Below are 19,571 nucleotides of genomic sequence, written 5' to 3'. Positions count from 1 at the left end.
CTTTACATTAGAGCCCCTCACTTCAGCTATAATACTGAGAGTTCCTGAGTTGGAAGAATTTGAAAATGAGAATGAGAACTCTGTCAGTTTCTCCTACCCATTTAAATTAATACATTTGTCAGGAAATTCCTTTCCAAGTCAGAGATTATATGGATACCCTGTGTCTACACAAGGCTGGGTTGGGGTGAAGGTGGGGGATGGAAGAGCAAACCCCATGCACAAGACTTGGGCCCAAAAGATAATCTTTACAGCTGACTAGAAATGATAGGTTTGGGTACTTACCATAGACTTTGAGATGTTGCCAAATTCCAGAAGTGTCTCAGTATTCAGTAACTGGTTGAGAGGAATAAGAGTATTTGAGTGAAATATTCCGTGATATACGCAAGGCTATCTAAAAGGGGGATCATGGACAGCCTTAGCTATAGTTATAGAGCTATCAGGGTTCAGATGGATGATTATCTATTAAATTATTACAGGACAAAGAGGGAGAGACTGTACCTTTCTATCTGGTCTTTGAGAGTGAATGCAAAAAGTAACAAACAGTTTACACTTAACAGGATACATGCCCAGTATCTGGCAAGTGCCAGGAAACTAGCCTTGGAATATTCTTTTGATTGAGGAATCTTTGATCTCATAAGAAAAACTTAAATGTTTTTTCCTTTGGGAGTCTACATGTGAAATATTAACTCAGAATAACTAATAATAGGGGAGAGATAATAAACTTTCTATACTCGGAGATTATAGTGAGGGGATGAAAGCTTTACTGATGTGGTCCAAAAGTTTTAGACTACTCTGGATATCTTTGTTACATTTAAGCATTTTTATTTCAGTTACATTTCTTGAACTTTGGAAGGATACTGCTTGAAGCTGCAAGTTTCTATGAAGCAAAATAATACTTGTTCATAAAATAAATTACTGAGTCTGTATCCTGGAAAGCATGTCATGGAAAATATTGGAGAAGTTAATTTGTTCACCCTACCATAGTTTGACATCCCCGCAGTCCCCCCTTAGCTTGGCCTGAGATAGTGGTTCAGGGTAATAAGGTACAAGATCTTCGATTAGAAGAGAAATGAAGAAATTACTTCACTAGAACAAGGATTTCATAGCCTAACTGTTTGAATCGAATTCTCTGTATTGAACTCATCTTCCTATGGGTTTCCATTTAAAAATGCAAGTTTTATCTGGCAAGGTATTAAAAGATTCCTTGGTACCTTATCTTCCCATGTCTAGACTGTTTTCATCAAAGGTATTGTTGGGCATATTAGATCCTTTCAGATACTTGGTGTTTAGACCTTTCTATTTTAGTTTAATCTACTTACATAAGTTATTCTGACTAGTCCTTTCTTTGCTTCATAGAGAAAGATTTTTTTGAATTTTGTTTTTCTTTCAGATTGTGATTCTTGGGATTGTTGAAGTTTAAAACATGGTTTTGTTGCTGCTGATTGGGCTGCTCTGCTTATGGTATCTAAGGTGGGAAGCATTAGTATGAGACCCTGCCCACCAAGATTTGGGGGTAGTCTTTTTCAGGACCATTATGTACTTTCTGTCTTGTCACTCAAAAGTCCCCTGTGGATTCTGGCTCCTGGTTCTTTTGCCTACTTGCAACCAAGTCACATAGATATGCCTTGTGAATTGAACTTGCCCCCAATCAAGACCTCTTGCTTAGGTTCTTAATTAATGCTAGTTGATTGATTGTATCACCAACAGCTGGATGGTGCCGTGGATAGAGTGCCAGACCTGAAATCAGGAAGAATTGAGTTCAAATGTGGCCTTAGATTTGTCACTTAACTCTATTTGCTTTAGTTTCCTTACCTGTAAAATAAGCCGAGAAGAAATGGCCAGCTACTCCAGCTAGTGTCTTGCCAAGAAAAACCTAAATGGGGTCATGAAGTGTTGGACAAGACTGTACTACTGAACAACAAATCTAAATCTAACCTTTTTAGAGTCTCGGTCTGTTATTTGCTGTGTGACCTTGGGCAAATGACTTGTCTGGACTCCTTTGCTACAGGAAATTGTAGAAATTTCTTCCATGATCCCTCTGGCTAGTGGGTGAAAAATTGTTTTCTGGACCTTCTTCTTTTCATGTATTCTTTTTCTTGGTGACCTCATTTGTTCCTTGGATTTGATTATTATCTCTGTGCAGATCATTCTAACAATTTATATATCTAGCCCTAAAGTCAGTTCTGAACTTGTCTTGCCTCACCAGCTTCCTAGTTCAAACTGTCTTATAGACACCATAAATTTATCTTATCTAAAACAACTCATCTTTTCCCCCAAATCACCATTCTATCAAGCTTCCTTATTTCTGTTGATAGTAGCACCATTCTGTCTCCTTCATCCTACATATCCAGTCATTTACCAGAATTTATGGGTTCTGCCTTTACAATATTTCTTAAATTTGTCTTTTTCTCTGCTCACAGATAGGACTGTAGTTCAGGCTCTTATTTTTTGCTTAGGACAGTTGCTACAGACTACTATTAATTGGTCTCCTTGTCTCAAGTTTCTTCCCATTCTAATCCTACACAGAGCTTCCAAAGTGGTTTTTCCTAGTACAATTGTGATTATGTATCTTTCTTTAAATTAGCACTGTATCACTGACTCTCCTCTGTTAGGCTCCCGACCTAACCTCACCCTTCCTTTCCAGCATCATTATTTACTATCCACCCTTCCCCCATTCCCATCCTCTGTCGTCTCCCTAACCTGGCCTTCTGACTGTTCTTCATATCTCTTCTTTCCACTTTTATTCTAGCTCCATTCAGGCCTCATGGGATCTCTCACTTCCTTTAAATCTCAGTTCACGAACCTGTTTTGCAAAGACTTTCCTTGCTCTTCTCCCCAGTGGTGGGTGCCTTCTCTCCTTCTTATCTTATATACTTACATGTTGTTTCCTCCAATAGAATTATAATCTCCTTAAGAACAGGGATTGTCATATTTTACACCTTTTCCTTTTTTTTATTTTTTGGGGGTAATCTCTAATGCCTAGAGGGGTCTGGCATGTTGTAGGCCCTTAATACTTGTTGATTGATTGACTTCCCGCAATTTTAAGTAGCACCCAGTTGGCAGCATAAAGATGAATCTAATCTATTTTATATGTATTCATTCTTAAAGGAACAATCATACCCTTAAACTAGGAACAAGTGGAAGCTAATTCATGTAGATTGGCTTTGGTTTGGGAATATGTGTGACTAAGCCATTATTGAAAATAGTAATGCATGTTATATTTATGTACACCAACTATAGTTTCTAATCAGTGACTAATAAAAGATGCTGTTAATTCAGTGATAACAAAAAAAGCTGGAAACACATTATGAACTCAGTTATAGGGGAATGACTGAATGGATTATGTGTGACTCTGTTAGAAAGAATGAGGAAATTGAAGAATTTAGAGAAACATGGAAAGGTTTGTTTGAACTGATGCAGAGTGAAGAAAGCAGAATTAAAAATAAATGTTAACTAAAAATAAATCAAGACCACGTTAAAAATAACAAAACTCAGGTGAAGTATAATGGTTGACTTTGGTTCTATATTATTAAAGTTAAAGCATATATTATTCCTCTCAACTGGTAAACTACAAAAAATGGAATGTCAAAAATAACTGTCAGCAGTTATTCCAGGTGGTTTTGCTTAATTTTTTTTTTGAGTATTAGCATTTTAAAATGAAGATTGGCATGGGTTTTTTTGGTAAAAGAAACATGAATCAAAACAAAATGTATTAATTAAAAACAGTAACAACAAAAACAACAGGGTTGGGATAGACAGGCAGACAATTAATATGTGATTATGTTGATTCTTTCCCATTAAGTTTCTTTTCCTTTTTCTAGCAGCTATAGTCTAGCCCAGTGGTTCCCAAATTTTTTTGGCCTACTGCCCCCTTTCCAGAAAAAATATTACTTAGCCCCCTGGAAATTAATTTTTTTAAAAATTTAATAGCAATTAATAGGAAAGATAAATGCACCCGTGGCCATCACCGCCTCCCTGGATTGTTGCAGCACCCATGAGGGGGTGGTAGCACCCACTTTGAGAATCGCTGCCCTATCCTGTTGACTGACTTAATTGTCCATACATGCTCTAAAGATTTCTCATGATTTTTGTGAATAAAGTTCTACACAGAGGGAGGGGGAAAAGGGGAGTTATTTTCATGTTTTTCCTTTTTTAGTCTAATTTCTGGGTTAACAGTTATACCCAGAATTACAGAAGGATCTTAGTCCTGTACATATAGATGTGTTTAAATTATTGTATTTGTGTTCCCAAGACCTAGCACAGTGCTTGGCATTTAGCAGATACTTAGTAAAAGCTTATTGTTCCTTTGACTGAAGTATGTCTGCTGTAGTTGAAACTCATTTGCATTGGACACATGTACCACATAAAAATATCCAATATGGTAGGGAGTCTCTGCTTTTTTAAGCACACAGTGTTTTTGATTAGATTAATGTCATTTGGAACTTAAGTTCTTCACCTGGGATCTGTAAACTTAAAATTTTTTTTTGAAAATTATTTCAATATAATTTGTTTCCTTTGTAATGCCATATATTTTATGCATATACACACATTATTCTGAGTAAGGGTCTATAGGCTTTACTAGACTGCCAAAGGAGTTTTGTCCATAACATATAAAGGTGAAGAACATTTGATTTAGAGAACTAAAGTAGTATATGCCTTTTCAAGGACTTTTCTTGGACAGAAGGACATAGGATTTATTAGTTAGGAGGATTTATGTAGTCAGTATTTATAAATAGGCCCAAAACATTCTAGGAAGAGAACTTAGAGCTTATTCATTCTCCCCCTCTCCCTCATTTTTATAGATAAGGAGGCTATGAGACCTCATTTGTCTGAGGTTACAAAAGGAGCAAGTTGCACATCCTGAATTTAAATCCAAATTGAGTGTGCTTTTCATATAGTTCTTTATGAATGTAAAATTGTAGTTGTCCCTTCTATTTCTGCTAAGGTATTAAGCACTGTGTTTTTGAGCATATTTTTAGATATAGGGAATAACTATAATGTTTTAGGACTCCAGACTCACACTATATCACTAGAAATTAACAAGGTGCTGGCATAATAATAAGGCTTTATAACATTTCTGGTTAGAAATGCATTTTGGTGCATGCAATCCACCTGTGTATGTTTGTTTAATAAACAACCACTACTACCATAAGCTTTTACACTTAAGAAAACCATAATTACTACTGTTTCCACTGTCTTCCTGTTTGGTGTTTGAATACCTAATATGTTAATGGTTGTCGGGGAGAGAAAGAGAACAAATGTATGCTTTGCTGTGTAGGACCTTCATTTTTAACTTTTGAGGCTTTTTTCCTGGCTAAGCTTAATGTACTTTAACTTTAGTTGCATGACTGACATGATTTTGCCACTCAACTATAGTTTTATTTTAAACTTAATAGGATTCATATAGAAACTACATTAGCTTTGAGATAAGCTCTTAGGATTTAGGTATTAACACTAAGTTGAGAATTATTTGATTTCTAGGAATCAGTATGGCTGTATGTTGTGTTTCATAAGTCAGTATTTAGATAGTATCAGAATTTTCATTTAGGCTGACATCAGAAGTTACACAGCCTTATTTTGGGGCATGGGAAATAAATGAAACTGATTTTTGTTTCTTTTAAAGACTTTCAGTTGAATTCTCATCTCTCAACACTGGCAAATATTCACAAGATTTATCACACCCTTAATAAGCTGGTAAGTAAATATAATAAAAGCAAAATTAACTATTTATACAAGAGTTTTGGGAGGATGATGAAAGTCAATTAAAATATATTTAGATGTTTTTTTAAAATGTTGAACTAAAAAACTTAATATGTGACTTATTGATAATAGCAAAACTATTTCTTGCAGAATTTAACAGAAGACGTTGGGCAAGACGACCACCAGACAGGTATATATAAAAACTAAATTTTGGGGTCAAGACTTGTGATTTCATTGGTGTAGGGAGCTCCCGGCGAGGAACTTCCTCTGCCAACGCAGATCAGCACCTTCTGCAGATTATACTCTGAAAATTGTCTGGGGGACCCCCCCCCAAGAAGTTCCATGGCTTGCTCAAGGTCACATGGCCAAGATGTATCAGAGGCAGGACTTGAACCCAAGTCTTCTTGACTTTGAGATTGGCTTCTTTATCTACTACATCATACTGTGTAATAACCATACTTTTGAATATTTAAGCTTCCTTCTGGAAAATTACAATAAAGTAATGAGAAAAAGCATACATGTTTATATTATGTGTAGTGGGAAACACTATTTGCAACTTGTTAATATTTTCATTTCTCATAAGCTGAAGAGACTTTCCCAACAGGAAGTCTATTCTGGTGTCCTAGTTTAGTAGCATTAAGGAAGTGCTACTCAACATTATGGATGTATTTAGTAGGATTAGATATTTTCATAGTGGTTTTAAGGTAAATTTCTTCTATTAAAATATTTTGTGAACATTTTATTTACAAAAAAATAATTTTAAGGACCTTTATTGTTTGAAAGTTGAATTTAAATAGTTGCGTTGATTGATCTTTTTACATTTTGTCATTATTTGCAATAGGCAAGATAAGAAATTCTCGATTCTTGTTGCACAATATTAATTTGAAAATGTATAGATTTCTCCATTAAAAAACTGATCACAATATTCTCCAAAATGTCAATTTTCTTTGAAGATTTTCAGTGAATAGTTCTGTACCATGTTAGGAATTTACTGATGGCTTTTCAGCACTGAAATTGTCCCTGAAATAGTAGGATAAAAATTTGAATTTTGAATAAAAATTCTCTGAATTTCTTAGTAATAAAGGGGTAATACTCATACTTATTGCTTAGGAATGCAGAAAGGGGAATGTTGGAGACCAATGACAGTAGGAGCTAGAGTTGGAATATTGCATTTAGTGACTAAGACCCATAGCTTACTGTTTCCTTACTGTGATATGTTTTATAAGGCAAGTGATAAAAACATTAAAAAAACTTCATTTTAATCCTACATTCTTCTATAGTATCTTTTAAAATTACACTAGGTTGATTTATTTTTTGTTAAGTTTGTGGAACCCTTGAGCCTTCACCAATAGATCATAAAAAGTCTGTTGATAGAGGTAATCTGCCTTTTTGGAAATTTAGTTACGAAAAGTGTAACAACTAAAGAATGTCTTTTTTATTATATTCACTATTCTGAAATATCATGTAAATTAAAAAACAAACATGTAGCTTAGATATAGTACCCAATCTATTGTACCAAGGTCATTGCTAAAAATTGCAGTTAGGATTTTTGAAGGACTAACAACTACAATGCCAATTACGTGGTGAAAGTAAGTCAATCAAGACTTTTTTCCTATCTGAAGAGAAAGAGATACAAAAATCTAGGCAGATTCTGGTTGTTCCTCAACAATTATTGACTAGATATATTTAGCTTGTTTCTTCTATTTTATCTGGCAAGAGCATATTAACCAATCCTTCTATTTTTAGATGCCAGTTTTATAATTGGACTCTCAATTTAACCTTTTGGGTGAATATTCTAATTGAAATGTGGCAGTTTTCTTAAAACAACATTCTGGGCCTTGCTTCCTTTTTTTTTTTTCCCCTTCCCAGGTAATAGTACTTAATAGCTCACATTTATAGTGCTTTAAAGTTTACAAAGTGTTTTCCTCATAACAGCTATGTGACAGAGGTTCAGGTCAGGAGGCATTGGTACATATGGAGGACTTTATTTTAGGTTGCTCTGTTTGGGAGCAAAGAGATGAAGGGGTCAAGTGGATGTTCATTTTAAACTCATCTGAAAAACATATTACCATTGGTCACTTGTTCCTTATCTCTGAGGTCACAGAAGCCAGATGTGACAGTGGGCCAGAAACTTGTTGCTTCAAAAAGGTGTGTGTATGTGGGAGCTAGAATTACATTGGATTGGATTTTGATGGTATTGGCAGTGGCAGGAGTACTAAGGGAACCATTTGGTTGAAAAAGAGACAGACCTATGGGTTAGGAATATTATCTGATTGACCCTTGGCACCTGGGAAAACAATGAGAATTCAAATAAGAGGTAAAGTAAGCAGGAGATTCAGGCTTCAGAGAAAACAAATAGAGCTGTATTTGATTTTTAAAAGGCTTGTGGAGTTTTGGATCTAAACAGCTTTGGTCTGAGCCCTTTCTTCTTTCCTATTCAACTATCAGGATTGTGGTTAGTTAATTAGACTGGATTTATCTCCTGTCTTCTCTGCTATTGCCTTTGCCTGCACTAGTGAATACTGGCCTATCCTGTTAGTACAGCTGCATCACCAACTGCATCATTGGAATATCTGACTTCTGTGACCTCCAGTGATCAGTGGAAATCTGTAAGAGCTTGCTTTCTTGGTCTCATTCATTTATTAGTGAGATTGCTAATCTCACCACTGTCTTTTTGTTGTTGTTGTTATTCCTTAAGTTTTTTTTTTGTTTTTGAGTGGCTTTCTGATGAACCTCTCACCTAGCAATATTCATTCATGAAGGAGACAATCTAATATGATATATCCTATTTTCTGTGTCACAGGGACCTGTTCTATTCCATGAATGTTTGCCTATCCCTGTAGTCTATCCTAGATACTAGACAATCTTAGATATCCATATATGTGCTGTGGACATTTGGAGAAGGAAATTTCCTGAGGTTCCCTCCTCATTATACTCTTTGGCATTCTTTGGTCATTATTTTTCCTAGAAGAGATTCTTGTCCTGAATCCCCTCTGATCACTACTGCTCTTGGCACCTATTCCTATAATGTTCCAAGTGAATTAAGAGAGACCAGGTTTTTGCTCTCTCTTTGAATCTGAAACAGGCAGAAGCACATCAAATATTCCTTCCTCCTGCTCTCATCTTTTGCTTCTTTTCTCTACAGCTGAATAACTTCACACTTATTGTGTGCCAGGTGCTATGCTGAGGATGTAAATAATTTCTTCTTTTTGAGGCTCAGCTGTTATATTTATTTTTTAAATAATAGACTCATGCTCTAAAGCATGAGGGAATTGATTGATTGCTTAGTCTTTTCTTGTTAATGCTACTTACTAATTTTTTTGTTTTTTCTCTCCTTGTTTGAAGTGTTTTCATTTTCATTTTTTGGTTTTTGAATGCATTTTATGTCTTTTTTTAACATCACCAAAATTTCCCTCTATAAATCTTTTCCTTCTCTGAGATAGCCATTCCTTATAACAAATAATATTTTTTAAAGAAAAAGAAAAAAATTAGCAAAACTTATGTGTAGATACAATACATTAATGGACCTTTCACCTTTGCAAATGGGTGTGGTGTTGGTGTCTTCTCATCTCTCTTTGGAGTCATGCTTGTTCTGTATAATTTTGTAGCTTTCACTTTGAATTTTTTTTGTAGGTGTGCTTCTTTTGGTTTATAAACATAATTGTAGTCATGTATATTATCTTCTTGACTTCACTTCATGTTGCATCGATTCATATAGATCTTTCTGTGCTTTTCTGTATTCTTCATATTCCTCTTTTTATGGTTGTCAGATTCTATCATATTCATGTGCTCCCTTCTCCCCCTCGACCATTGGATATTAATTCCCAATTCTTTGTTATCACAAAAAGTGATATAAATATTTTAATACATATGAGCATGGTCTTCTTATGAATAACCTCCTTAGGATGTAAGCCTAGTAGTGGAATTGGAATCTCATGTTAAAAGGTATGGACAGTTTATTCATTTTATTTGCATAATTCCAAATTACTCTTCAGAATGGTTCTACTGATTCATAGCTCCACCACAAAAATTTACTAGTGTGCCTGTCTTCCCACAACCCCTCCAACATTGATTATTTCTATCTTGTGTCATCTTTGCCAGTTTTCAGTGTAAGGTAATATTTCAGGATTGTTTTGACATACATTTTTCTTGGTGATTTAGATTATTCTGTTTTTACTACTTTGTTCATTTTCTTTGACCACTTAAGTGTTAGGGAATAAATTTTGGTCATTATATATTTGTAAATTGTTTATATATCTTGAATACCAGCCCCATATTAGAGATATTTCCCTTCCTATACTAGGTGTTAATTTTGTTTGTCTAGAATTATTTTTTATAATTATATTCCTTGTTTGGTTACGAATAATTCTCCTAACCATCTGTGAGATTGTGAAGATTTGGACTGACTGATGAACGAACAATAATCTAATGACTGCTGTGGAAAGTATATGATTTCTTTTTTTCCTAATGTTTTCATATCAAATAGCTGGCCTATCTTTTTTGGGGGGAGGAATGGCTTACATACTTTTTACTGAAAGTCCATCTTTTTGCTTTGATCAGCTTTGTCTGACAATGTTCTTGACTGTAGCCCATTTCTTTTGCTTTTCAGAATGTTATATTCCAGCTTCTTTGATTCTTTGTAGATAAATAATAATAGTCCTAGCTATAGTCATATTGATTTTCCTTGATTCTTGATCTTCCCAGGCTTTTTTTTTCTTAGTTTAATATTTGTTGTATGACATTGAAATGGTAAGATTTAACTGAAGTTATGGTTTCTTTGATTTGGCACTTTGTGGACTTTTATTGATAAGTATTTTGTCTTTTGTATACATCTGGGAAGTTTTAAAAAATTTCCTTATGTTAATTTGCCTTTGAATTAGTTGGGACTTTTCTCCTAATCTTCTGCTATATTCAGACTTTTTATTTAATCTTGTATTTCTTGGAGGCCAATTAGCCTTAAATTATTTCTGTGACAACTGCTATGGCTTGTAAAATTATGTGTTTTTCCAGAGTATTCTTATTTTTTCATCTGTTGTGCCAGATTTTCCTCCACCAAGTCATTAGTTTTCAATTATGATATATTCTAACTTGTCCTTACTCTTGTTGCTTATTAATGTTGCTTTTGATTTTTCTTTGAGAATTCATGTGCCTCAATTTCAGTCCCAATTTCCATCCTCATTTATTCTTTTTTTAAAATTTTTCTACTGAACCATTCCAGAATTTCTTCTTGTTGTTCCATTATTTCAAGGACCCCTTAGATTTGTTTATAGTACTTACTTATAGAGGTTGGTAAAATCTTTGAAATACAAACCCAGTAAACAAGAGAAACCTAGCAAGGTAAATTACATTGGAACATTTGAAAGGACGTAAATGATGATTAAATGCTTACATTCCAATAACAGAAACGTTGTCTCTAAACTTCACAGAAGTAGTAAAGGAAGACAAATGTAGGAACTGTTAGGGTAGTTTTCCTTCTGTCTTGTTGGTTTTAAGAGGGCCAAGAAAGGAAAGTGGAGAAAGGGGCATACCCAGAAAAAGAAATGAGAAATAAGGGGAAAGGAACATAAAGTTTTTCCTAATTGGAATGTGTGCTTCAGAATAAGAGTATACAAATCATGGTCTAGAATAATCTGTAATCAATTGCTAGAGGTTTTCTAATAAGATAAATATGGAAATAAGTATATACATTAACGCCACTATTTTCATATAGTTCTTGAACTGATAGTTATCACAATAAGAGATAAAGGAATTAAAGGAATAAGAGAAACAAAATCATTTTTTTTGCTGCTGCGAATATTATGGTTTACTTTGAGAAGCCTGATATTCAACTAAAATTATTTGAAACTATTAATAAATTCAGGCAAATAGCAGGATATAAAAATATACTCATAAAAACCATCAGAATTTTTGTATATTCACAATTGAACTTAGCAGAGATAGAAAAACTATTAAAATGTATTAGATATTCAGGATTAGAATGTATATATTCAAGGCTCTGCTTACCAATATAGATTTAGATAATATTCTTTGCAGAAATAAAGGAATATTTAAATAAAATGAGAATAATATTAGTAAATAATAACTTAGCAGAGTGCCTGGTACATAGTAGGTGCTTAATTAATACTTATTCCATTCCATTTCAAATAAGTATTAAGATTAATAGGTTGTGGTAGGGTTATTATAATAAAAATGGCAATGCTACCTAAATTAATGTTACATATTTAGTGTGGTATCAGTCAAAATATAGAATGAAGATAAAAAGTCCATTTGAAGGTGAAAAAAGTCAAGACTCAAGGGAAATAAAAAAGTATTAAGGAAAGAGGCTGCATAGTATTGTATCTCAAAATATCTTACAAATCAGGAATCATAAAAACTATTTGAAATTAGTTTAAAAAAAAAACAGGAGTGTAGATCATTGGAGAACAGTTGAAGTGAATAAGCCACAGAAAAAACAGAATAGTAACATATTGTTTGATCAGTGCAAGGAATCCATTTAATAGGGGCTAAAGATTCCCTGTTCCACAAAAACTTCTCTCAAGCTTTCTGGCAGAAATTAAGTTGAGATCAACATTTTATATCATATATCATAATAAGCTTCAAGTTTGTACTTGACCTCAATGTAAAAGGTCACATCATAAACAAAATAGAAGAGAAGGGAAGAAAATATATTTCATAGCTGTGGATGTGTAACAGTTCCTGATAAAAACAAATGATAGAGGGGAAAAGTGACAATTTTGATTGTATTAAATTGGAAACCTTTCCCACTGATTGTTTATCATTGATGGATAAAAATTCATTTAGAATAAAGGGGGAAAAATCATTACACCAAATTTCTTAAATCCAGGATTTTAAAGGATTGGTACAAATACATAAGAACAAGAACTATCTTCCCCTGAGTAAATGCTCTAAAGGTATAGTCAGTCAGTTTTCAGAAGAAGAAATGTGAGCTAATCAACAATTATAGTGGGTGGACCTAACTTAGGATAGTACCTTTTTAGTTTAGATTTGATATTGGAGTGAAATGAAACATTCATAGGTCATTCAGTAGTTAACAATGGGAGATTTACTTAGCCTTAGCATAGAAAGGATATTCAGTAAGAAAATTACAGCACTTAGCTTGTTTAGATGCATCTTCTTTCACCTTCCTATGGAAATATGCTTGGTCACATGGTATTGTGACATTCACCACATCTAAATTAGGGCCCCATTTCCACTTTGGTGGGCCTTTTTATACCCTTACGCTTAAAGGGCACCAGGAAGCCACATTATGACCACAGCACCAGGAAGCTGGGACAATGGAAATACACCTTTGTCTTTGTCCACTGGACCAATCAGATTGGCCTTTATGGAAAAAATTAATGTTAACTCACATGGCAGGAGCATTTGGTATCCTTGTAAATAGTGGTCCTGTCACAACAATTTTATGGAAAAATTCTTTAAATCACTAATAATAGAAATAACAAATTAACAGCATTCTGAGATTCTACCTCAGACCCATCATATTGGCAAAGATGACAATAAAGGAAAATGAGAATTGTTGGAGAGGTTGTGGAAGGACATGTGTACATATTAATGCATGGCTCATAGAATTATATAAATAATTTTGGAAAATAATTTGATATTATATTACCAAAGTCACTAAACTCTGCATATCCTTCAACCCTGCGGTATTACTAGTTATATATTTTAAAAGATGTTAAAGATAGAAGAAAGGTATCTACAGATACAAAAATATTTATGAAAATACTTTTTGTGGTAACAAATAATTTAAAATAAATTGGATGCCCAGTGGGAATGTTTATACAAATTATGGTGAATGGACATTACTGTACTACAAAGAATGATAAGGATGGATTTAGAGAAAGCGGAGAAGATCTTGATGAACTGATGCAGAGTGAAATGAGCAGGACCAGAGAGGTCCAGTGTATACATTGACTACAGTAATATAAAGGAAAACAACTTTGGAAGACTTCACAGCTATGAGTCCTGCTATGATCAGTCATGACTTCAGAAGACTAATGAACCATGTTTCCTGGGGCCTTGGCAGAGAATTGATAGATTAGACTGCAGAGTAAGACATTTTCAAGCATAGCTAATGTGTGAATTTATTTTGATTGCTTATACTAATTTTTCACAAGGTTCTGCTTGGAGAGGAGGTGGGTGTGAGTGGTGGGTGGAGTTGGCAGGAGGTGAATAAGTAAAAAACAATAGAATAAAAGAACAAAAAGTGGTAATGGTCTATTTTTAAAAATATGTAGGACAGCAGAAAAATATTCAGAAGGGGACACGAAAACAATAGTTTTCTTGCTCTCATGTTAAATTTAACATACTTAAAACACTACAAATAAAAGTTCATAGTTTCATATATTGTCGTCTTTTTTGTTCTTTGTATATTGAAATGTTCATGTTTGTTGATGTTAAGGTGATAAAAGAAGAAAATTCATTTTAAAAAAGCATCAAGCAGTCCACAAACTGGAAGGAAGAAACATGCTTACTAAAGTATTTGCTGCTGTCATGAAGGGATGATGGACACTGAGTCCAAATGCAAGAGGTATTACGTATAAATGTCTGGGTGTCCTCCAGCTGCTCCAGTTTGCTAATAGCTCCAGATGCCAGTTGTGCTAATAGCATCAAGCTGCAGAATACTACAGAGCTTCCTCAGTGGGACAAAAACATTGTTTTAAAGGGAGCAGAAGGGAGGTCCTGGATTCCATTGGATTGTGATTGTCTTGGCCATGTTATTAGTGGTAAGGGGGACCCTAAAGGAGATGACCACTAAAAAGAGAACAACTTTTCAGCAATAAAATTGCTTGTTGGTTGAATTATATTGTCCACACAGGAATAACCAAGTGAATGAGGAATGCCTATTGTCTAGACCAGTGCTGTTAAAACTCATATCGAAGGATTCTTGTGGGCAGTAATGACTTGGAAAACCATATTCCAACATTATCTGTGGTCTGTTGTATTTTTGTCTTGTTAAATATTTTGTTAAATTATATTTTACTCTGATTTGGACCAGACAGCATGTTTGACACCTCTGGTCTAGACTATGATGTACAATTCGACTGGCAGTCCCATTAAAAATTTTATTAAATGTTACATATATTTTAGATATGGTCTGCAGATATAGACAGTAAACTGGGCTCAGAATTGAACAAGAAGTGCAGAGTTGTCTTGATTATGTTTGGGAAAGGAAAGGAATAACATTTATATAGTGTTTACTAAATGTCAGGAACTATGCTGTCATTCAAATACTACATTTGATTCTCAATACAAACAAAGTAAATTACATGCTATTCTCCCCATTTTATACTTGAGGAGACTGAGGCTAGCAGGTGCGAAGTGATTTGCCCAGAGTCATACAGATAGCTAGTAAGGCCAGCTTTAAACTCAACTTTTTCTGATTACACGATTCCACTACTAGGTTATCCCTTTGTTTTGGACAGTAATACTTTGAGTGATCACAAAAACTGTTTCCTGACACAAATCTCTTTGATTTGTATTTTTCTATTGGCGTTATATGAGTAGTATAACTCCACAATCTCTAAGAATTAAAATCTGAGGGGCACTAAGAATGTATGGTAGGTATAAAATAGGCTGCCTCTCATTACCCGTGATATTAAGTGGTATAAAGTTATCATTTAGGAAATGGGCATGGGCTAGGCATGTGGCAGCAGTAGGGAGTATACCTACAAAGCCTGATTGCTTGTACTGGTATCCTTGGAATATTAAAAATCCTAGAAGTAAAGGGTGTTGGGCAGTTCTTGTAGCTAAGATTACTAGGAGAGTATGATCAAGAATCTTATAGAATGGAAAGATGTGGATAGTTTGGGATCTGTACTTGTGAAAGGATATACACTTTGAGGTATGGATCCATTAAAATACCTCATGCTGTTTCATCCCATCTCAAGAATCAGTGTCAAGAAGTATTTCCTAAAATGTTGTATTGGCATTAATAAACAGGATTGATTTTCCTATAGTTTGTACCCTTAGAATGTACGCTCCTTGAGAGCAGGAATTGTCTTTTAAACTTTCTTTGTATCCCCAGTGCAAAGGCAGGCACAGGGCCTGGCCTAATAAGTATGCTTAATAAATGTTTATTGACTGACTGATAGCCAGCAAAACTGTGTATAATGCTACAGGGGGAAAAAATGGATTTTTGATGAAACAGAGGAATTTCAAAACATTACTGATGAAAAGACCAGAGCTACATAGAAACTTTGAAGTTCAAACACAGAAGTTAATAGAAACATAAAAAGGTAAACAAACAAAAAAAGAAACATTAAAAAATAAGGTAAAAACAATGATAAAGGACTAAGCAAGGATAAACTGTTTATATTCAAATATGGGGAGTTAATACAGTTCTCCCATCTGAATGCTATCATCAGGGATCATAGAGAAAGTCTAATTAGATAAGGTCAGGGAGTAGTTTTATACCATATCTTGCTGATCTTGAATGAAGAATGGAAAGATGAGAATTGTAATAAATTAGGGAGGAAGGGAAAGGAAATTTAAGGAAAACTATCTCATCAGAATGCATCTATATATACCAATGAGGAGATGGGGAGAACAGCTGACATTTGAACTTTCATCTGAAGTGGCCAAAGGGGGGGGGGGGAATATACAATTGGGTATTGTTGGAAAGGAGAATTAAAGGGGAGGATATATTGAGGGAAGGATGGAAGGATTAGTTCTGCAAAATAAACCTTAATTAAGGATGTGTAAAAATATAGTTCTCTTTGTGAACCAGAGGCAGGGTGCCCATCAGTTGGGGAGTGCCTGAAGAAATTATTGTATGTAAATACATGATATACTATTGTGCTGTAAGAAATGATGGCGTTGATTTCAGAGAAACTTGGGAAGACTTGTGTATGAACTGAGTCTGAATGAAATGAACAGAATTGGGAGAACAATTTAGATAACAGTATGGTAAAGACAAAAATGCTGAAAAAATTAAGGACTGTGATTAGTGCAATGAAAAACTACTGAGGTCTAATGCTGAAACAGACTACCCACTTCCTGATAGAGAGGCTACTTGCACAGAATGAGATTTTCTTTTCTTTTACCTGACCATTGTGGAAATTGTTTTGCTAGACTATACATGCTTGCTACAGGGATATTGTTTTTTGTTTTTGTTCTCAATTGAGGGGAAAGAGGACTTGGGGTAAGAATACAGACTTTTGATTGAAAAAATAAATTACTTAAAAAGCACGATTGAATCCTTAGACCAATTAGACAAAGTTCTTTTGTATTCTCTTTTCCAGTAAAGCTGGATGGATATTTAGAAGCCTGTGGCTTGATCCTCATGATGAATTGAGTTTCTAGATTGTATGTTATTTGTTGAAAAATGTCAGAATGTTCAGTGAATTAAAGTTGGAAAAGAAGTTAGTCTATAATCATAGTACCATTTTACCCTTTTGATTTGTGAATAAGTCAATGCACTCTGAAGCTTGTCTTTATTTTTTAAAACCTCTGACCACTTCCAGAAGAGAAAGACCCTGAACTAATATTGTTCTTTAGTAAAGAAGTGTTTTCATCATTTTACTGAGGATTACATAAATATCATAGCACTAAAGAAGGAATTTTTTTAATTAAAAATTTTATTTCTTAGGGCAAATATCTTCCTTTAACTTTTTAAGATATTTTAAAATTGATGCCTTTTGTTTTTATATTTATTTTCCAGTTGAACTCTCTCTTTGCTTCCCTTTCACCATCCTCTCCCAGTGAATCTTCTTTTATAACAAAGTATTTTACTATTATATTGAAAATGAAAACAATGTCCATATATACTCATTGCTGGAGATAGTTGTACCTTTACCTACTACTTTAACGTAGAGGAGTACATGTAAGTGCATATAACTAAGAATTAAGGAGAACCTCTGAAATTTTCACCATGTTCACTTTATTTTCTCAGTATTATTTCATAGAATAAAATATTCTGATATTTATCATTATAGTCTTGTATTTTTAAATCAATCAGATTTATTTCTGGTTAAGATTTACTACCAAGATAGACATCTTGATTCTATAATTATGTCAAGAACCAAATATAAGTGTGATTGTAGATTCTGAATTCAGACATTTATTGATGATAATTTACTATTCATTTATTGAGAGTGGTATTGCACTTATATGTCAATCCCAGTAATAATTTTTTTATCAGAGATATATTTGGATGAATTCTGATCTCATCTCATTTCTCTTTACAATGGAGCAGTTAATGTGGGGCATTTAATGAATTACCCAGCACACCTATTATGTACCATGCTGGTTTTGGAAAGAAAGGGAGAATGATACAAAATTTTCCACACAGGAATAACCAAGGAAAGCCTTTTGGTCTAGACCAGTGATTCTCAAAGTGGGCGCTACCGCCCCCTGGTGGGTGCTGCAGCCATCCAGGGAGCGGTGATGGCCACAGGTGCCTTTATCTTTCCTATTAATTGCTATTAAAATAAAAATAATTAATTTCCAGGGGGCTAAGTAATATTTTTTCTGGAAAGGGGGCAGTAGGCCAAAAAAGTTTGGGAACCACTGATCTAGACTATACTTAAATTGGAAATCTCTTCTCTGAAAGGTATAGCATGTCGCCTCTCCATAACTTCAATTTCTGTACTTGTCCACATCTTTCCTTGATTCTTTCATAGGTTTCCTCCCACATTTTGTTGGATGTCTTCCTCTAGGTCAGGGGTCAGCAACGTATGGCTCTGGAGCCATATCTGGCTCCACCTCCCAACCAGCCACTCAGGGCAGAGCCCCAGGATGTGCTCCAGGGGGCCCTTCAGCCCCACCCTATATTCCAGCACCTTCAGCTTCCATCCTCCTTCTTCCACAGCTCTCACAGCCAAAAAGGTAGCTGACTGACTGTTGCTCTAGGTTCTTGACATTGCACAGATACCAATGGAGTAAATAGGGTTGTTAGTCAGTTTTCTGTTACGGCATCAGATTTAAATTTGGAAAGAATCTTATTTTACAGATGACAAAACTAAGGCCCAGAGGAATTAAGTAATTTTCCACAGGTGTAAGAAGTTAAGTAGCTGAGTTAGCATTTGAACTCTGGTCATCTGAGTCTGTATACTTTCCATTGCACCAACTATGTCCTAGAGTGTGACTTTTTTTTTTTTTGCTGGTTTTCACATACACAAAAACACCAACACACCACCTTTTCCAGATACATAACATCACAGAACTGTATTTAAAAGTATTTCCATTTCATATTGCATTTTACAAACATACACAATTACTTTTAAAAACTGGGCTGCTTGTCTGTGCTTCTTTCTGTATCTGTTCTCTTACGGTGCATTTTTAAAAATGTATGTTTAGTTCTCCTGTGATCACTGGGATCCTTTAATATTTTTTTCTTAATGTGTTCAGCAATATAAAGTTTCTTCTAAGAATTGTTCTAGTTGCATCCTGTAAGTTTTGATTTATAGCCTCAATATTTTCTTTATTGTGTCTTTGATTTATTTTTTGACAGACTCATTCAGGAGGTTATTTAGTCTCTAAATCAATGTTTTTATTCATATTTCCTTTATTACAGTGCTTTATTGCATTATAGTTTATAAAATTTGTGTACAATATTTCTACCTTTCTACATTTGTTTTTTTATGCCCTGATATGCTAGATTTTCTTAAAGTACAGGCTGTCACAAGATAATAGACATAATTCTTAAGATTAGCCAAAGGGTCTTTTCATTTCAGGTTTTTTTTTTTTCTAACAGTCTCTTCAGATCCTTAATTCCTTTCTTGTTTATCTTATTCTTTCATTTGTGTAGGTCTGAAAGAGATAAGTTGAAGTCTCCTTCATCTGCCTTACTGTTTAAATCTTATAATATCCTAGGTTTTTTTTGTAAGTACTTGGATGCTGTCATTTGG

Source organism: Gracilinanus agilis, chromosome 6 (genome assembly GCF_016433145.1).
Source record: "Gracilinanus agilis isolate LMUSP501 chromosome 6, AgileGrace, whole genome shotgun sequence".
NCBI classification, from domain to species: domain Eukaryota; kingdom Metazoa; phylum Chordata; class Mammalia; order Didelphimorphia; family Didelphidae; genus Gracilinanus; species Gracilinanus agilis.
This window is presented reverse-complemented; position numbering follows the sequence as displayed.